Below are 22,600 nucleotides of genomic sequence, written 5' to 3'. Positions count from 1 at the left end.
GGTATAAAAGTTGAAGATACAACTCTCAGTTATAAATCAATTCAACGAGCTCGCATGCTTTTAAGAAAAAACATTGCTAAAGGCCTAAAGGATGGTTTTAAACTACACGATAAATACGTTGTGCATTAGGACGGAAAAATGCTGAATGATCTTGTTGGATCACAATCTGTGGAACGGCTACCAGTTCTTTTAACTGCGTTTGGTACCGAACAGTTACTTGGGGTTCCAAAAATGAATTCTGCTACGGCAGGCAATCAAACATCAGCTATTTTATCGACATTAAATGAATGGGGTATCATTCATTACGTCAAGGCGATGTGTTTTGACACAACAGCCGTTAATACGGGTAACTAATCAATGATGATCTAATTAAGAAAATATTCGATTGTTATCATTCTAGTTTATTTTTTTTTGCTTGCTAAATTACATTTTTTAAATCAACTAATTGATGAGGACTCATTATTCGTTCAGATCTTAGATATAAATTACTACAATTTTTCTTAAATGTTAAATTGATCCATAATAATCGATTTTTATTATACAGGGATTCACAACGGTACATGTAGGTCAATCGAAAAGAGTTTGAGAAAAGATTTAATTTGGTTACCATGCCGCCACCACATATTTGAGATCATATTAAAGACTGCATTTGAAGTATATTGGCCAGCGTCATCCGGACCAAATGTACCAATGTTTGGAAGATTTAAGAAATCATGGGACCAATTAGATAAAACTAATTATAAATCTGGTATCGAAGATACTGTTGTTTCTGATATTGTGTCGAATCAAAAAAATCAAATATCTAGTTTTATCACTCAATCCTTACAGGTATGACTTAACTGCAGTTTTAAGAATAAAATTTTTCTTGTTACTGACAAATATTTAATTCTTTTTGATAGTTACTGCAACCTCGAGATGACTATAAGGAATTATTGGAATTGTCGTTAATTTTCCTTGGAGAAATGCCTCAAGAAAAAGTTTCTTTGAAACGCCCTGGTGCAGTTCACCATGCGAGGTGGATGGCAAAGGCAATTTACAGTTTAAAAATGTTTGTATTTAGAGATGAATTTAAACTTTCTAAAAAAGAATTGCATGGTCTTCGACAATTTCGTATTTTTATGGTTGTACTGTATTTAAAAGCTTGGTTTTCATCAACTTCTGCGACTACTGCTGCTAATCATGACTTACAGTTTTTAAAAAATTTAATTGAGTACGAACGTATCAATCCTTTAATTTCTTCAGCTACTTGTGATAAAATGATTTTGCATTTATGGTACTTAAGTGACGAACTTGCTATTTTATCATTATTTGACAATACTGTTCCATTGGAGATAAAAAAAAATATTGTTGAAGCTGCGAAAACTCGTGAAGGTACAGATTCTAAGGCTAGAAGACTTATAATTGATAAAGAAGACTTGAATTCATTCACGCAAAAAAATCTCAGTGACTTTGTTTCTGAAAAGTCTTTGAATCTCTTTAAAATCTTTGATCTGCCGTATGATTTTCTCGATATTGACATTGAATTGTGGCCTACTAATGACAGTTATATCGAAAATAAAGAATACTTTGATCAATTGAAAGTTGTTAATGATTCGACTGAGCGGGCTGTCGCATTAGTCAGTGACTATAACCAATGCTTGACGAAAAATGGAGACCAATTTCAATATTTATTGCAAGTAATAAAAGAACATCGCAAAAAATACTTGAACTGCAATAAAGAAAACTTTTTACAGTAAAAGTGTGTGATTATATTATAAATGTTAAAAATTTTACATCAGTAGATAATTAAATAAAGAAACTTTTTAATAACAAATTGAACGTTTTTTTTTCTTCAAGATCAATACTTTTCATATTAAATTTATAACAAAAACGTTATTTTTTTGGAAATTTAATAAACCATTGCCTCTCAGTTAGAAATAATGCACTAATGTTTTTTAATATAACCAAACATATATGGAACTAAAAAAATAAAAGAAAAATAGTTTGAAACATTTCTCTTTTCTTAGGAACTCACATTGGAATAAATTTTCATGAAACTTATAAATTAAATTGAAATTTTTCGAATTATTCATCAAAAACTGTTAAAATTAGTATGCATTGAAGTTTGACGATGAATATCTTTTAAACGCTTAACTTAATCGACAAATCATAGGACACCATTTTTGTAGAGCAGTTAATTTCCTACAAAACTATGAGTTGCGCAATTCATCAAAATTTTTTGTAAGCGAGTTGAAAAATTCATAAGCAAAACAGAAATTTCTCTTAAAATAATCAAACTTTAAGCTTTGATATCTTTTAAACGGTAAGGTTTACGAAAAAATTGTAAGAGACCTTTTTTGTAGAGCGTTCGATTTCCTACAAGAATGTAAGGAAAGACATTTTTTAACGAACAGTTGTCAAAGAGATATGAATTTTTGTTTCTAATACTCAGGAAAAAATGCAAAATTGTAAAGCGGAGGACCTTGTTATCAAAATGAAGAGCTCATATTTGGTGAGAATTCTTTAGAGGCATCTAGCAACCGATTTTCAAAGTATAAAGTAAAAAAAAATAATCATTTTTTTTGGCCCACCCTAATATACATGCGTGTGTGTGTGTCACGAGCGCCGCACATTTACCCAAAATTGTAACATATTACCGATCATAACAATTTCATCATTTATTATTATTATCTTCAGAGACAAAGAAGCATAGGTTTAGTTAGTACATATAAAATATTTTATCATAACCAGTTCGTGGTATAGCCAAGCGCAACGGCGTAGTTGGACAGCCAGCAACGTCAGCGTCTTCGCGCCCGCTGGATCCCGGGTGTAATCAACACCGGGATAAGGCGAGCGCGAAATCACGCGCTTCGAGGATGACCGTTGCGAGGCGAGCCTTTGTTTTAAATTGCAAAGTCAGCAGAAATTCGCTCGCCGCCCGACGTTCCAAGGGGTGTCGGACGAGCGAGCGAAGACAGTCCCCGTTAGAGACAGCTCAGAACGACATCTACGGAACCCGGGCTCCTTCAGAGCTGCTGTGTGAAGAGTATCAGACTTAGATTCACCGACGATTAGAGTGGGAATCCCTCTAATTCTATAAGCGGTGTTCCAAAGCATCTCGCGTCGCGGCGTTAGTCCTTGAAGTAGTAATAAGTGTTGAACCTCGAGCCACGAACTCTGTAGAGTAGTGTAGTACGTAAGCGAGTGAGTGAAGTGAACTTCGGCACCTTCGAGGCCGAAGCAGCAACCGAAAGAGAGAGAAAGTGAGAGAAAACGTGAGTAGTATAGGAAAATACTGTAAGCTTCCTTGTCGATAACCCTGCTGCCTTTTAGTTTTTCATCAAATATTTCTACTCGCTTCCATTCAAAATTGGTACCACATAATTGACATCCTCCAAACCATTTTCCACGGAACGCCCTGTAGAGGACGTTCGCCTCCGAATCCACCAAAATTAAATATAAACCTCGGTAATAACAAAGAGGGTGAAGTCGTCGCGTGCGAGACCGCTTCGCACGTGACAGACTAAACTGGTGTCGGAAGTGGGATACAGAGGTGACTTTCCTTGGGAATTGGAATCGAGGATTCGATTTTTGTGAAATTTTAAAAACCAAAAAATTTTTCGAATTTTTCTTATTTCAAACTAGGGAGTCGAACTACACGTAATAGAATCGCTTATCCTTTCGATATCCTTCCCTACCCCCGGACTTATCAACATGCCAAATCACGCTCAGGCCAGAGACGCCGCCGATATGACGGCCGACCTGGTCGCTAGTGTTTGCACTATGGTGGAAAATTTGACAATTCAAAATAATTTCGCGAACATTCCCGAATTCGACGGGAAGAACATGCCGTTACGAGATTTTTTGCAAGACATCCAAAACGCGTCCATGTTCGTGCCAGCCGCGGCGGAACCGCAGTACCTCGGCGCAGTGATATCGCGATTACGCGGGGACGCGCGAAACTGTATCTATGGAGAGAAGATCGAGAGCATGGCCGGGTTAGTGAAACTCTTGAAGAATCGACTTGCCCGCGGACACACCTACGATTATTACACAGAGGCGCTGATGACGGTCCGGATGAAACGCGATCAAACCATCGGGCAATTTTACGACAAAGTCCGAATTTTGCTAAGCGGCGGAAGAAGCGCGTACAAGTCATATTTTGGCGTCGATCCGCCAGAATTGAACCGGGACCCGCTTCATCGAATCGCGCTAGGTTCATTCATAAAAGGGTTGCCTACCCATATCGGAGCCGCGGTAGATTTGCGAGAGCCGGAAAGTCTCGAAGTAGCCTTCCAAATCGCCGAAAGGCTAGCGCTTCGAAGCAATCAATGGAAAGGAATTGAGTCGAACCAGGAGGAAATGGCGCGTGTTCTTTACGCTCGCTATAACTCCCGAACTCCGTCGCCGACGGCTCGGGAAGGTAGACCGATGTCTACTTACCGAAGCCAGTCACCACAACCGGCTACCGGATTCTTTTCTAAACCCGCGCAAACGTCTGATAACCGCGAGACTGCTACGGGAAGGTCATATACCAGTCCGTTAACACCTTGCGGATATACACATTGCTGCAAACAAACCAGGTGTTGCCCGTGCTGCCCGTTAATGCAACAGTCATCTCGGGGACGTTCCCCGCAAAGGGAGCCTTTAAACTGCCCTGGGGCTCGCCGGGCAAATTCCCCTGCGGGCCCGAGCGGAGTGAGCGAATCGAGTCGACCCCGAGAACACCAACAGTCAGTGAGGTTCCTGGAGAACGATGTCTCGTTCTCTGGACCCCCACCGACCAGGAGAGCCCAGTAGTCGAACTAAGTGCTCCCGAACTTCGTAACAAGAAGGGAAAATTCTTTCTTGACACGGGTTCATCAGCCAGCTTAATTAAACTAAATGCCCTCGATCCAGACTTAATTGTAAACACTGACGATAAAATATGGGTAACAGGATTAGAGGAATCGGATATTCCGACACTCGGCTCAGTTGTCCTCCATATCTCTGAAAAACCAGCTAAGTTTTATGTGTTACGAGACCTGCCGCTGAGAAGCGATGCGCTAATCGGTAAACCTTATTTTTTCGCGGAAAAAGCCGAAATTTCGTTTCACCATAATACTTTAGTTACCTCAAGCGATCCCATCCGACCTAAGCCTTTCATAGGTCTACCTCCTTCCGACGCAGAACCCACAAGGCGCGTGTTAGCGGCGAAAATCGCTTCGGAGAAACGAAGTTATAAACTGCGCGCGCGTACGAGTGAGCAAATAAGCATCCCTTTAAAGAACGCGAATCTAAAGGAGGGATACTTACCGCGAATCGAAACTCAACCGGGTGTGTTTATCGGAGAAGGTATCGTTGCTCCTACGGGAGGATCGTGCTACGTCTTAGCAATAAATACGCTATTCGACGACATCGAACTAGAAATCGAGCCTCAGGAACTCGAAGATTTCGAGCACTATCGGAAGAACGGCTATTGGAGCGACGAAAGCTCCGACGGTAGCGGTGTAGAAACTACTCCGCCGCCGGATCGAGTAGAAGCCATAGTCAAATCATTGCGGTTGGATAGGCTCAACGAGGTAGAGCGCGCACATGTTATAAGTCTCATCGAGGAATACCCTCACATGTATAAGTTACCAGGTGATAGATTGCGATGCACGGATCAAGTTCGCCATCGGATTCCGACGGTGGACGAGCTCCCGGTAAACGCAAAACAATACAGATTTCCTGTAGTATATCGGTCGGAACTGGAGCGGCAAGTTAAGAAAAAACTAAGCGAGGGAATAATTGTTCATTCACGCTCCCCGTATAACTCGCCGGTCTGGATAGTTCCCAAAAAACCCGACTCTCAAGGAAATCCGCGGATGCGCATGGTCATTGATTTCCGTAAATTGAACGAGAAGACGATTTCCGACGCGTACCCCCTCCCGAATATGATAGAAATACTCGAACAGCTGGGAAAAGCTACGTACTTTTCGACATTCGATCTAGCGAGCGGCTTCCAGCAGATCCCAATGGATCGGAGAGACGGTCCGAAGACGGCGTTTTCCACAATAAACGGGCACTACGAGTACGCTCGCATGCCCGAAGGTCTTAAAAACGCGCCTGCGACCTTTCAGCGCCTGATGGATCGGGTGCTGATTGGGTTGCAAGGGACAGAACTGTTCGTGTATCTCGACGATATCGTAGTATTTGCGGAAACTCTCGAAGAGCACAAGACTAAAATCCGGCGTCTCATGCAACGCCTCGAGGAAGCTAATCTCGTCCTCGAACCGGATAAATGTGAGTTCTTGCGTAGCGAAGTCGCGTATCTTGGGCATATCGTTAGCCGCGACGGGTTGCGAATGGACCCAAAGAAGTTAGAGGCAGTGCGTAAATTCCCGCACCCAAGGACGCAGAAAAACGTGCGGCAATTTCTGGGACTTGCCGGTTATTACCGTCGGTTTATTCCGGATTTCGCTGCCATATCCAAGCTCTTATCAGACTTACTCAAAAAGGGAAAATCGTTCGCATGGGAGCGAGAGCAGAAACACAGCTTTCGCAGGCTTCGCAAGGCCCTCTGTCAAGAACCGATCTTACAATACCCCGACCTATCTAAACAATTTATTTTGACGACCGACGCCTCGGAATTTGCACTCGGTACAGTATTGTCGCAAATTCACGATGGCCACGATCTACCGGTCGCGTACCACTCTAGAATCTTCACTAACGCTGAAAAGAACTACGGAACTACGGAACAAGAGTGTCTGGCCATAATCGATTCAATTGAACATTTTTCCACGTATCTCTATGGAAGGAAATTTAAGCTCGTAAGCGACCACGAGCCTCTCAAATGGATGCGTTCTACGCTCGATCCAGGCAAGAGGCTCAACAGATGGAAAATTAGGTTATGTAAATACGATTATGAATTTCAACATAAGCCAGGGCGTGAAAATCTAAATGCCGATGCACTCTCCCGTAATCCCGTGGACCTAGAGAAACACTCGTCTACAAGTGATTCGGAAGTAGAAACGAATGTCCCTCAGAAGGCTCAGATCTTGCCTTTATCTTCGAAACCTTCCAGTAACAGAAAGGGCAAGACACCTGAGACATCAGCTGGCCCGTCCAAGGCCGACGCATCAGTCATAGCGGCGCGCACACGTTCGCGCCTACGCAGCGTGCCCACGGTCCCCACAGTACCCGAAATAAGAGAGGGGAGCTCGGAGAGCTCAGGCCCGGTGGCGACACGAACGCGCGGGAAGGTCGTTACAAGACCCGCGAGGCGCCCACCTCCCGCCGATGCGAAACCCTCTGGATCTGAACCCGAGAGCTCAGGGCCACCCATACAGCGCTTACACCGCAGTATGTTGCCCTCACAGTTACTTCCTCCGAAAAGACCGAAGTCTCCACCCCCCGTAGAGGTCAAGCCCCTCGGAGGTCCCCAAGAGACGGTGTTTTCATCGGAATCCGCAAGCGCGACGGCTGATCAGAGACCTGCCACTATCACGGTCCCGCTCACCGCACCCAGCAACGATTCAGATGGAAGCACGGAGGAATCGGAAGCGGATAATACAAAGACGGTTACGGCAACTCTTGAAGATTCAATTAACAAATTCAACGAATCATTAAGGCGTTTGGAAGAGCGGCATCACACCAATTCCTCCCGTGACCCCAAAAAAGGGCCTGATAAAACAGATTTTGACTGGCCTGATCATCTGTCGGAGGGGGATGAGGTAGAAGAGGAGGCACAGATTATTCTCCAAGAACAAGACCCTTTCGATGACATCGCCGGAGATGCCGAGCTTGCCAGCCGCTTGAAAGCACTGGAAGACAGGTTCAAGTCACCATCGGACCAGGAATTAGTACGGCGGCTGAGTGCGAGGGAGAAGATATCATCACGCACGGAAGAAGAAGGAATGGAGGCGGACGACGAAAACGACGAGCAACCAGCTGAGAGAGAGAGCATGCCGCGAGAAAACGCGAGCGAGAGACCCGAGACAAGTATGGCCGCGGGACTCGAGCGCGAACCCGACACCACGCAGCCCGCTCGGACCTCTCTACTGCCCGCTCCCCGCCTCACGGTGAGATGGTCATTGCCCAGCAACGATGCGGCCCCGGCTGCAAAGTCTACACCATACCGAGCACGTGCGCTACCACGTGCTACACCTTCCGAAAAGTCCACCGGTAATAAAAGCAAATTCATAACTTTCTCTGACGACCCCATCATAATAGGATCGAAAGACACGAATTCGTCCCCGATCACGTCGTCCTCACTGGACTCGTCCAGTGAAGAGGAACCTGACCAAGAAAAACCTATAGCAAAAACAAGTACGATAATTAGCTCGCGAGAATGTTTAACGTACAAACCAGATAATTTAGTCCATTTCATCTCTGCCGATGGAGAACTATCAACCTCAGTGGGAAAACTACTCGTTGACCTAGGTAGGCTAGATGGACAAACAATTAAAGACCGGAATTTATCGATCGGACAAATAGCGGTGACTCCGTATAGGTCCAATAAAATTTATAGTATTGTTATTAAAAAACGGTACTACGACGAAACAAACACCGAGCACATATACAAGGGACTCGTGAATCTTAAATTCGCTCTTCAACAAGCGGCCGTGAAGTCGGTTCGTATTTCACGCTCGGGCGACTATACGGACGAACTACCGCGCACAAAACTGCTCGATTGGATAAACAAGATACTAGGTAAAACAAACATAGTCACCACGATATGCTACGGTACCATTCGACGACCACCGGATGAACAACACCCGCAAATAATTGAGGAATTTCATGCGAGTCTTGTCGGAGGCCATCGAGGGGTAACCAAGACCTATCGTAAAATCCGTGAGCGCTTTTATTGGCCTTCGCTGAGAAATGAAGTGCAAAATTATATTCGTCGCTGCAAGGGCTGTCAGGAACGTAAATTGGTTCGAGCGAAAACGCGCGAGCCGATGCTCATTACTGATACGCCAGCTGACGTTTTTGATAAGGTGTCACTCGATACGGTGGGTCCGTTGCCGACAACACCACATGGCAATAAACACATACTAACCATGCAAGACCACCTATCGAAATATTGTTTAGCGGAACCGATACCCGATTTAAAAGCGACTACGATCGCCGAAGCTATGGCGAGGCGATTAATTGCGCAATTCGGAGCTCCCCGTGCGATCCTTACTGATCGCGGAGCAGCCTTTACCGGAAATTTACTACGCGAAATATCCAAAATCTTTCATATAAATCAAATAACGACTTCCGGCTATCGACCACAGACGAACGGAGCGCTCGAACGAAGTCACATACTGCTAGCAGAATATATAAAGCAGTATGCAGGTACGTACGACGATTGGGACCGTTTGTTGCCTTACGCGGAATTATCGTATAACACTAGCGTGCACGAGGCGACAAATTTCACCCCTTACGAAATCGTGTACGGGAGGCTGCCTCGGCTACCGAGTCAGTTCCCCGTGGACGAAAAACTATCCACGTATAATTCGTATATTATCGAGCTAATAAAACGCCTCTCCGAAATACGCGAAATGGCCGGTGAAAATCAAAATCGCGCGAAGGAAACAACCAAAAAATACTACGACAAGAAAGTCCGTCCTTTCCCAGGTAAAGTGAGCGACCTTGCCTATGTCCTTAAGGAACCTCGTAAGGGTAAGTTCGACTCCCAATATTATGGCCCATATAAAATTGTCCAAATAACTGACCATAGTAATATAATACTAGAGGCAGAAAATGGGAAGAGGATAAGGAAGCATGTTGACAAGGTTAAACTGGCAGTGGTATAAGCCGCTAGCCAGATTGCTGAAATTGTACCATAAAAAAAAAAAAAAAAATATATCGGAATGTACAGCGGAGCTACGCAGTAATTGCCGAAAGCGAAGCAAACATGTGTATGAGGGTGTGCAAGTATGAGTGTTAGAGGTACCAGTAAAGCGTGTGTAAACATGTTATCTGCATGTGTTCGCAGAAGAGTGCGGGAGTGAGAAAGAGAGACGCGTAAACAACCAGTGTAGGAGTACGAGCCACCGTCCACCAATTCGACGATGTTGTGCGTGTGGGTGCTTCTAGCCTCGACGGCCCTGGCCGCCGCCGAGCTTCACAGCAACAACGCGTATCACATAACACCCATGGAAGACCAGCCGGGAATTTACTACGAGAAGGTGGCCCCCCTCCGCCTGCAACACGTGGACTGGAGAGTCACAGTGTTCATGGATATAGACGCTTTCACTACGGATGCACCCCCCGCGGAAAGGCAGTTAAATGAAGCGTTCAAGGCATGCTGCCGGGTCACGACCAGGGAGGCTTGCCGTGAAGTGACAAATTTGGACTACCTTCAAGAACTCATGCGGCGCGCTAAAGAAATGGCAGATAACCTTCAGGCCATTTCTCACAACTCCAGACTCAGCGCGCCAATTAAGCCGTTACAAATCAGAACTATGAAGAAACGATCGGTCCCGCTAGGTTTCATTGGGTCGCTCAGCGAATCGCTGTTCGGCACAATGAACGAAGAGGATGCTACATATATCAATGCGCAAATCGATCGACTGTTTAGTGACCAATCCAATCCAACCCAAATTATCAGCGAGGAAATACATGTAACCCACTCAAAATTCCAGGAGTTGCATCGAGAACATCAGATGGAGTTAGACATGGTTGATAAACTGCACGCACGGATTAATCAGCTATCCAACCAGACGAGTTTGATGATGCGCCGGAACGTCCTAGCGAACTTCGCGAACCGAGTGGAGGCTAAGGTCAAGCAGTATATCCAGACTAGCGAGAAGTACCTGCACGCGATAACGATGGCTAGAGAAGGACGCTACGATCCCAGTATGTTAACTGCAACGCAGCTGACAGGCATCACAAAGGAAATACAAACTCTGGCACCCGATTTCGAATTTCCCCTCGCGGTCGAGTACTTACGAGGAGAATCGTTGGCCCGCGTAGTCAATACGGATATAGTGTTTCACTCGGGCAGGATCCTGATTGTGGTCCACATTCCCCTGCTCGAGCGAGCGGCTTATCATCTTTACCGAATGCACGCGTGGCCAGCCTCCCAACGCGGAACGCTGCTAAACGGATCGGCTCATATTCAGCCGTCGGCACCGTATATAGTTGTGTCGGCAGACCACCGTACATACTTTATGGCGGACTCCGTATACATAAACCAATGCACCAGTGTAGAGCGCCGTTACATCTGCTCGATGGAGACGCCTCTGAAGGAGGTATCGACGTCACAGCAATGCGAGGTAGCGATGCTAATAAACCCATCAATCGACGCATATAGGCACTGCGATGTGAGGATACAAACGACGGATGACCAGTTCTGGAAGCATCTACCCTCCCAGGGTGGATGGCTCTACTCGTTACACACACCAGAACATATCCACATACTCTGTCCAGCAAGAATGGAAGTCTCAACCACGTTGAAGGGTGCCGGGATACTCCACCTCGGCGCTGACTGTGTTGGACGCACCCGAAGTACCTCCCTCACTGGAATGCGGGACTACGAGAGTCGTGAACAATACTTTTATGCGCCGGAAATTTCACTGAATATTTCTCTAATTGCCCCCAGCTTCGGAAAACCGTTCGAGGAAAAATTAGAAAACTCGGGAAAAGGCAATATACTGTCGCAATATACCGAGAAGGACTCAGCATGGCGAATGTCACGTGCTGACGAATCCCTGGACGACGTACAACGGCGACTCTCAGAAATCGGCGGACACCGCCGTGACAGAGAGGAACAGCACGTCCTGTTTACGACCGGGTTTGCCCTGGACCTCCTTCTTGGAATAATTTTGGCTACATACATATGGCGAGCCAGCATCTACAAAGTGGCTAAATGGATTGGGTTGCCATGCGGACGCCCGAAGCGTAAGGCACATGCAACACATTACGAAGATATCGAGCTCGCCCAGACAAAACAGGACCCATGTCGAGATCACGGCGGCGCCGGAAACCCGAGTGCGGCCCCAGAAATTGCCCTACGTACACGGTACGAAGTGGAAAAGGAAAGAACAACGGGTCAACCCAAGGGAAGAGGAGGAGAGTCTTCTTGCCCCCTTCCCCGCCAAGAGGCTGAGGTAGCATACTAGGAAAATAACACCCCCAGAAACATCGAAACTTCTCCCACTACCACGCCAAAGGGAAGGAGAGCCAGAGGGTCTAACAAAACGCCATTCGATTCCCGGAGTTAGACCCGAGCAGTCGCAAATTAGAAGAAAATTCTGTACTTTGAAAATCAAGAGGAAAATGTCCGACGCGGCTTACGTAAATACATTCGCCAGGGCGAAGGCAGCCAAGGAGTGCGCGGTCTGCCGCGAAAGCGTAACGCGTTGCCCAAACTGGGTAACTTGTTACATGAAATGGGCGGATCAGGGGAACGGATCGGACCTCAGCCCCTGTCCACTATGTGTAACGGAGCGACCGGGAGAGGAACGGCTGGGTCACGCACTCTCGTGCTTATCCAAGTGCGAGATAGCGATCCGGCCACCGGTACGAGTACCAGCGCCAGTGAGAGAGCTACCACCGGCGAGAGCAGAAGCGCCCGAACCAGCACCGGCTGAGGCGGCGGTTTCGACCGTTTCGCCGAAGCTGGTGGTGACAGCACCACCTCCGACGGCGAAGGCGACGACGGCGGCGATGACCCAGGCGGTGGAAAGACTGAGGAGTGGCACCTGTCCCACCTGCGAAAAGCGAGGAGACAACGAGCATTGGGAGGAATGCTACCTGAAGCGTTTCCTCTCCCACCGGAGACCGGGAAACTCGACCTGTACACTCTGTGGCAAGAGTGTCGGAACCAGGCCGGGCTTACACGCGGGCCACTGCGTGGAGGCCTTCGGTCGCCTCCTGGTCGAGAGGAAAGCCTCCGCCGCACAGGCGGCTCCAAAGGCCGCCCGAGAAGAAAGACCGGCGCCAAGGATCAACGCGCCAGTTCAGGCGACGACGTCGCGGCGCCATACCCCCGCAACCAAAGACAAGTCAATACAAACCGGGCGGGACACGAAAGACAAAGGAATCCAAACAGACCACCTGGTCATCTTGGGAGGGGAAGAGGCTCCCTTCCTGATTGACTACAGGAGGCTGACCCGGGCGATGGTTCCCGCCGCCCGTACGCGGATCCTGGGTCGCTGGATCGCCCTGGAAAGGGAGATAGAGCAGCTCCTGGGTCCAGCAGACGAAGAAGAACCGGCAGAGGGAAATCTCATCGAGTGGGAGGAACCACAAGGCGAGATTTCACCCGCCACGCCAGGATCCCCGGTTCCCCTCGCGGACCTTCTGGAGGACGAACCGGAGGTCGACGAGGACCTAATTCAGTGGGAGACTCCACCCGCAACCCTCCAGGCCGACCCAGCACAGACGGAAGGTGATAATAAAACCAAGGCCGTCTGAGGAGACCTGAGGACCAAGCTCACGAGGGCGACGCAGCTGGCGAGACGCAAGGACGACCGAGCGACGAGCCAGCAGTGTAGTGACGAGTGAGTGACAAATCCAAAAAGTGTTGTGTGTGTGTGTGCGCGGGTCATGAAAGAGCGTATGTGCAACACACAATCAATGTAAATACCGAATGTATGAAATGTGCGGTCAGCGGTGAGCCAACCCTACAGTGTCCGTGTCACCGTCGGCCCGGCGCACCGAGTCGATGAGGGCATCGACACCTAAGGGGGGAGGGATGTCACGAGCGCCGCACATTTACCCAAAATTGTAACATATTACCGATCATAACAATTTCATCATTTATTATTATTATCTTTAGTGACAAGGAAGCATAGGTTTAGTTAGTACATATAAAATATTTTATCATAACCAGTTCGTGGTATAGCCAAGCGCAACGGCGTAGTTGGACAGCCAGCAACGTCAGCGTCTTCGCGCCCGCCGGATCCCGGGTGTAATCAACACCGGGATGAGGCGAGCGCGAAATCACGCGCTTCGAGGATGACCGTTGCGAGGCGAGCCTTTGTTTTAAATTGCAAAGTCAGCAGAAATTCGCTCGCCGCCCGACGTTCCAAGGGGTGTAGGACGAGCGAGCGAAGACAGTCCCCGTTAGAGACAGCTAAGAACGACATCTACGGAACCCGGGCTCCTTCAGAGCTGCTGTGTGAAGAGTATCAGACTTAGATTCACCGACGATTAGAGTGGGAATCCCTCTAATTCTATAAGCGGTGTTCCAAAGCATCTCGCGTCGCGGCGTTAGTCCTTGAAGTAGTAATAAGTGTTGAACCTCGAGCCACGAACTCTATAGAGTAGTGTAGTACGTAAGCGAGTGAGTGAAGTGAACTTCGGCACCTTCGAGGCCGAAGCAGCAACCGAAAGAGAGAGAAAGTGAGAGAAAACGTGAGTAGTATGGGAAAATACTGTAAGCTTCCTTGTCGATAACCCTGCTGCCTTTTAGTTTTTCATTAAATATTTCTACTCGCTTCCATTCAAAATTGTTACCACATAATTGAAATCCTCCAAACCATTTCCCACGGAACGCCCTGTAGAGGACGTTCGCCTCCGAATCCACCAAAATTAAATATAAACCTCGGTAATAACAAAGAGGGTGAAGTCGTCGCGTGCGAGACCGCTCCGCACGTGACATGTATATATGTATATGTATATTATAATTCGCAATTCACTTTTGAAAAAAGGGAAATTTGGAAAAAAAAAATTTTTTCACATTATTTCAATTTTTTAAAATTATGTATAATTATTAGAAAAATCCCTAATATTTTTAATTATTCGCATCCTTTTTATTTTATACCATTTTTTCATAATTTCTTTTATTTATAATCATTCTTTATTTTATTACATGATTCACCTTAATTACCTTCATTCATATTCTATCATATGGATGTACAATATAAATATATGTGAATAAATATATATATATATATATATGTATATATATGTATATATACATGCGTGTGTGTGTATACATGTATATGTAAATTATAATTCGCAATTCACTTTTAAGAGAAGGGAAATTTGGAAAAAAAAATTTTTTTCACATTATTTCAATTTTTTAAAATTATGAATAATCATAAGAAAAATCCTAAATATTTTTAATTATTCGCTTACTTTTTATTTCATACCATTTTTTTATAATTTTTTCCATTCATAATCATTCTTTATTTTAGTACATGATTCACCTTAATTACCTTAATTTATATTTTATCATATGGATGTACAATATGAATATATGTAAATATATATATATATATATATATATATATATATATATATATGAATATATATATATATATATATGTACATATTTATATATATACGTATATAAACATGCGTGTGTGTGTATATATGTATACGTATATTATAATTCGCAATTCACTTTTAAAGAAATGGAAATTCAGAAAAAAAATTATTTTCACATTATTTCAATTTTTTAAAATTATGTATGATCATTGGAAAAATCCTAAATATTTTTATATATTCGCTTCCTTTTTATTCTATACCATTTTTCTATAATTTTTTTCATTTATAATCATTTTTTATTTTATGACATGATTCACCTCAATTACCTTCATTTATATTCTATCATATGGATGTACAATATGAATATATGTAAATAAATATATATATATGTAAATAAACATATATATATGTATATATATATATACGTGTGTGTGTATATATGTATATGTATATGATAATTCGCAATTCACTTTTGAAGAAAGAGAAATTTGGAGAAAAAAATTTCTTTTACATTATTTCAATTTTTTAAAATTATGTATGATCATTAGAAAAATCCTGAATATTTTCAATTATTCGCTTACTTTTCATTTTATACCATTTTTTTATAATTTTTTTCAATTTTAATCATTTTTTAATTTACTACATGATTCGGCTTAATTACCTCCATTTATATTCTAGCATATGGTTTACAATATAAATATATGTAAATGAATATATATATATATATATATATATATGTATATATACATGCGTGTGTGTGTATATATGTATATGCATATTATAATTCGCAATTCACTTTTGAAAAAAGGGAAATTTGGAAAAAAAAATTTGTTTTACATCATTTCAATTTTTTAAAATTATGTATAATTATTAGAAAAATCCTAAATATTTTTAATTATTCGCTTGCTTTTATTTTATTTTATTTCGCTATAATTTTTTTCATTCATAATCATTCTTTATTTTATAACATTATTCACCTTAATTACCTTCATTTATATTTTATTATATGGATGTATAATATAAATATATGTAAATGAATATATATATATGTATATATATATATATGTATATATATATATATATTTATATATGTATATATACATGCGTGTGTGTGTATACATGTATATGTAAATTATAATTCGCAATTCACTCTCGAAAAAAGGGAAATTTAGAAAAAAAAATATTTTTTCACATTATTTCAATTTTCTAAAATTATGTATAATTATAAGAAAAATCCTAAATATTTTTAATTATTCGCCTATTTTTTATTTTATTTCAGTTTTTTGTAATTCTTCCCATTTATAATCATTTTTTATTTCATCACATGATTGACCTGAATCACCTTCATTTATATTCTATAATATGAATGTATAATATAAATATATGTAAATGAATATATACATATTGTGACGTGGATTTTTCTGCACCTCGGTTACTCGGAGCAAATAACCGGGAACTTACCGCGTGCACAATAATTTGGCGTCCACGATGTACCCTGGATCTAAAACAATATCGCGAAATTTGTTGGGCGCCTGGCGTGGTCAACACGCCTCGAAATCGGTCATACGATATACCGCGGCCATATGCTCGGTAGCTCAGTACCGCGGAGAGGGGAGGGGTGATTTTCGGGTAGAGAGAATTGCAACACCAGTAAGCCAACACGTGCGGTGGCCAAATTACTATAAAATTACGATGATATATTTTTCATCAGAGATAATACAAAAACAAAAAGAAATAAAAATTAATAAAAGAAGTCAAAAGAATGATAATACGACCACGCAAGTCGTCTTTCGCGATTCCAAACACAATGTTACTATTATCTAAACTAAATAAGAAAGGTAGAAATACTCCAAATAAAAATAAAAATAGAAAAATAATAACAACAAAAAAAAAAAAAAAAAAAAGGTGAATAAATCTAAGAGACCTCTACGGCCTACGTGCGCTAGTCACCGTCTTAACACTATCCTACTTCCTACAAACCAAAAACAAAATCGGGCTCGACGCGCTGCCCGCGAACGTCCTCTATACAATGGCGCTGATCGCCAACTTAATACTAACTGATAATACAAACAAAAAAAAAGAAGAAAGAAACAAAAAGAATATCAAATAACTAAAAAGAATATTAAATAACTAAAGTGATGCGAGGCTCGTCGCGACACCCGCGATCCTCCTCTAAAAACGCATACGCTTATCAGCACGCACCCGAGCTTCACTTCCTCGGCGACGGCGGGTCGCAGTCGCGAATTCGAATGCTCCCCGTGATTGCTCGCGACCTGTACGATAATCGAAGCTGTGCCGGATGACGTGAATTGACCCCGTGTAACGGACTTCGGTCACACTCAAGCTCGAGACAATAACGTCTCGAGTCAACCCGTGGCTCGACTTGATTTTCTGGATCCCCCGAAATTAACGTTACTCTCTTACGCGCAACTCAGGCTACGGTCACCAAGCAAAAGAATCGGCAAACGAATTTCGAGTACTTTTCGACACGCAAACTAACAAAAGAAAACGGCTACCCTTTTTCGGATCAGCCTTGATTCAATTACCCTCGAAATTCGATCGCGAGAATGTTAACAACGCTTACCGCTCCACATCCACGCGACGAAGGGTCCAACTCCCTCGTGACGATGGCTGTCCATCATTCCTCGCGATCACCACTTCTATACTATAACGCAAACCCAAAGAAAAGCCTGACCTAACGCAACTTCGCCACGTGACTACTGTCTTAGTTGGTCGCCAGAACTCGAGTGATCTAGGATGGTCGCAACGCCGATCTCGTCGCGCGAATTTTTCGTGACGTCATCACCCTAAGAATGCGCAACAATCGATCGGTCATCGATTTTGGGGATTGCGCAACTTGCCGCGCACCTGTCGTCTCTACGCGGCGCAGAACTTAAGGCTAGATCGCGATGTCGTCTCCCGCGCAGCTCTACGTAGTCCTGGGGTTGGGCGGGGTGGTGCTCCCTCGTCGCTAGCTGGTACCTCGCGGTTGCCTTGGTTGGGCGTAAGCGGGGTGAGCGGGGAGGCTGCGGCGCGCCGGCCGCCAGCGGGAATCGCGTCCGCCTTGGATTCCCTCGCCGCAGGGATCTGCGTTGCCTCCCCCTCCGCAGCCTCGGTGTCCTTCCCGCAAGATCGTCGTGATTTCGCCTTGCCTCGAAAGATGTTCGGTATTGGAGTTGGTCACCGGAGGGTAGCCGGTGCACTCGAAAAAAAATAAAAAAAACAAAAGCCTGAAATATCTGGGTCGCAATGCTCTATTTTGTCCCTGTCGAAGCTCGGGTGCGTGACTCCAGTTCTGGCGCTCTCTGATATTATTCCGCGACTCGATTTTCTAGACCCTTATTCCGGGATCTCGCCCAGGGTTCAGGGAGTCTTTTGTAACGGGCAGGCCTAACCGAACTGCCACGTTACAACTCCCCCCCCCCTAGACGGATCGTGGGGTGCCAGAGCGCCAGCGCTGCATCCCGCGAGCCGAACTTCGCGAGGTGACCGCAAGCTCGAAGTACTCACACGCTACTGCGCGGTACTCACCGAGAGTCCCCTCCCAAGAGGACGATAAAACAAAAAAAAAACAAAAAAAAAAAAAATTTTCTCCCGTGTCCTCTGGGATCCTTCGCGAGCTCAACTGATCCCCTTCCTCACGCCATAGTTGTCTCGGGGGGCTTTCTATTTCGCCACTGGATCTGAAATTTTTCCCAAAACCCGCCACCTGGGATCTATGAAAGAAAGCGGACGCCATTCATGTTCGGGGTTAAGAATTTATTATAATAATAAAAAAAAAGAACGACTTCAAACAAACAAAAAAAAAAAAAAAAAAAAAAAAAAGGAAAGAGGGAAAGAGAAAAAAAAAAAAAAAAAATTTTTTTGTGTTTGGCTTAGCCACGTCGCCCCGGCCGGCCTCTATCCCGGCCCCGGCCGGTTGCTGATGCCAAAATCCGTCGACGGAGCCTCTCGACTTCCTCGACCTCCTCACTCGTTTCTTCTTCTCCCCTCGCAACGGGGGTAAGGGGGATGGCTTCCCTCGCTATGGGGGACGTTGGGGCTGCCCTTGTGGAGTACCCCGGGGGGGGGGGAAATCTCCCTCGCCATGAGGGAGGGAAGGCTGGCTGCTGGCCCGGTCCCCTCGCGAACGCCCCCCCTACTTGGGCGACTTGGCTGGTTGTGGCAGGCGGGGCACCTTGTCTTCGGGTACCCGGGCCATCCGCACCGTCGGCAGAATAGCCCGAGTACCCAAGGACAGTCGTGGTAGGCATGATAACCCCGCCAGCAATTCCAGCAGCCGCCCGCTGGCAGCCACTGTCGCCACTCGGGGCCTGCTGGGGCGGCTCTCCCCCAGCTGATGGTCGCCGGGGGGAGAGGGACCTTCGCCAAGACTAGAAGGTCCCGTACGGCCCGGATGTCGTCCTCCATCCTCGCGATACTTGCGTCCACTAAGGGGAAGAGTCAGTCAGGATCATAGTTATCGTCTGTGACCCCTTTCCCCTCCTCGAGAAGCCTAATTCCCCCTCACGGTTCTTCCCCGTTTCTATGCGCAATTGCCTCAGACTCCACGTACCGCTTCAAATCCTTGATGTGGTGTCGACCGCGCCCCCCTCCTTCGCTATCCTCTAATTCATAGACGACGGGCGAGATTACCTGCGCAACGCGAAATGGACCGGCAAACTTGGGGGCTAGCTTCGCAGCGACCTGTTGGGTGGCCGAGGACAGAACTCGGTTTCGCTTCCATACCCATTCCCCTACTTCGAAACGGATATCCCGATGCCCTTGGTTATAATAGCGTGCCTGTCGCTCGTGGGCCTCCTCGAGATGTTTCGTCACTAGGTCACGCAGCTCACCTAATTTCGCCATTCGGTCCCCCCATACTTCGGGACGGGGAACGGGGATTTCCGCGGGACCTTCCGCGAGTCGTCGCAACTGCATCCGTGGTTTGGGATCGCGACCCAAGTTTAAAAACGCGGGACTGACTCTCAGTGAGCTATGCACAGCGGTATTATACGCAAATCGAAATTCGTGAAGATGCACGTCCCAGTCCCGGTGATCTGCCTCGATGTAGGCCACGATCATGGTTTTTAATACGCGATTCACCCTCTCCACGGGGTTAGCTTGCGCGTGGTACGGCGGTACTTTCGCGTGGGTAATATGGTACGCAGCGCACAGTTCGTCGACGGCCTTATTCGCGAATTCCGTGCCGTTATCCGTCAGGAGCACCTCCGGGGTACCCCATCGGGACAGCACGAGATCTTCCAGCGCGGCAAGGATGTTTTTCGCGTTGGATTTTCGCAATGGCGCTACCTCCACCCACCGGGTAAACAGATCTTCAAAAACTAACAAATACTCGAACCCGGCGCGACTTCGGGGAAAGGGACCCATGACGTCCGCCGCAACCACAGTCCAGGGCGTGTCGACGACCCGTCGACCCATAAGGCCCGCTGGTGGCACCTGTTGTACTTTGCACTCTTGGCAACGCTCGCACGCCCGAACCATCAAAACTATATCGCGATACATTCCGGGCCAGTAGTAGTCGGCCCTCGCTCGCGCGTAGGTCTTCTCGATGCCAAGATGCCCTGCCTGGGGGTCCTCGTGGACTTCCGCAAAAATCCGCGATCGCTGCTCCCTCGGGAGCACCAATTTCCACGGCGCCAAGTCCGCTAGTATTGGCTCGACTAAGGGGTCCGCCCGGAGATGGTAGAGACGTCCCTCGACCACCGACCAAGTTCGGAACTTGTGAGGGTAGTCCAGGACGTCCTTGACGCGATGTTGGTACCAGGGATCGACTACGACTTCCCAGACGGCCTTACGCTCCGTCCCTGGTTTGCCGTCACCAGCCACGTCGAGGGCGGCTAGCTGCTCCGTCCCCTCGTTTTCGCCCTCGTACATTCGCGATAGTGCATCGGGCACATGGTGCATCGCCCCCTTTCGATGTTTGATCTCGCAATCGTACTCGAGTAAGTCGAGCGCCCACCTAGCCAACCGACCCGTCGGATTTCGCAATTCCCGCAACCACTTTAGACTCGCGTGGTCGGTTATTACCGTGAAGTGATATCCTTCTAGGTATGCTCTAAACTTTTTAACGGCCCAAATCACCGCGAGACATTCCTGTTCGGTTGTGGAATACTTCCGTTCCGCATCCGACATTGTCCGACTCGCGTACGCGATCACACGCTCAATACCGCCAATAGTCTGTGTCAAGACTGCGCCAATGCCAAAGCTACTCGCATCGGTCTGTACTACGAACTCGTGCTCAAAATCGGGACACGTTAAAACCGGAGCCGACGTTAACGCGGCTTTTATGCGTTTGAACGCCGCTTCCTGTTCGCTACCCCAGTCCCATCTCTTATCCTTACGCAATAGCCGGGTAAGGGGTTCCGCCACGCTCGCGAACTCGGGGATGAATTTTCGATACCACGACGCCATACCCAAAAATCGCCTCAATTGCCGCAGGTTTTTCGGCGCGGGATATTCGAGAATCGGTTCCACCTTGTCGGCATCGACCTGTAGGCCGTCCTGGTTCACCTTGAACCCTAGATACCGAACTTCGCGACGACAAAACTCACACTTTTCCGGGTTGATGGTAAGCCCGGCCAACACTATCCGTTCGATAACGCGGGATAGCCATTTTAAGTGCGAACGAAAATCGGTGGTCACTACAATAATGTCGTCGAGATACGCGAAGGCATGCGGCTCCATCTCGGGAGTAATTAATTTGTCTATTAACCGTTGAAAGGTGGCCGGGGCTCCGGTAAGCCCGTATGGCATCCGCACAAACTGAAATAATCCGCGACCGGGGACCGTAAACGCCGTTATTTCGCGACTCTCGGGTGTCAAGGGAATCTGGTGGTAAGCTTGACTCAAGTCTATAGTCGAGATGTACTTGGCCGACCGCAATTTATCCAAGATACCGTTCATAAACGGGATCGGATACGCATCTTTTTTCGAAACGCTATTGACTTTTCTAAAATCCAAACAAAACCGGTATTTCCCGTTTGGCTTCTTGACCATCACGATTGGCGTCGACCACGAACTTTGGGAGGGTTCGATCACTCCATCCGCGAGCATACGGTCTACCTCCTCGTTAATAGCTTCCTGCACTTTCGGGGATACGAGGTAATACCGCTGTTTAATCGGGGCGCTTCCCTGCACGTCTATTTTGTGCTCCGCGAGATGAGTGAGACCCAAGTCTCCCGAGACTTTCGGTAATTCCTTCGCTAAGAATTCCCGTAGTTCGCGATTCTCGGTATCCCCTAGCTCTACGATACCGCTGCAACTTGACACCTCGGTAACGGGGATCGGGTGACCCTCCTCAAATTTTCCCTCGTATTCCGGAATAGTCGCGATTCTCCATGATTCGCGCGCGCCGTCAATCGAAAAGCCAAATTTGCGCACGAAATCCATTCCCAGAACGCAATCTCCAACTAAGGTGGGGATAATCCGCAACGAAAACTTATGCGCG

The sequence above is a fragment of the Neodiprion pinetum genome, chromosome 5, assembly GCF_021155775.2.
Source record: "Neodiprion pinetum isolate iyNeoPine1 chromosome 5, iyNeoPine1.2, whole genome shotgun sequence".
NCBI lineage: Eukaryota > Metazoa > Arthropoda > Insecta > Hymenoptera > Diprionidae > Neodiprion > Neodiprion pinetum.
Note: the sequence above shows the minus strand (reverse complement) of the source record.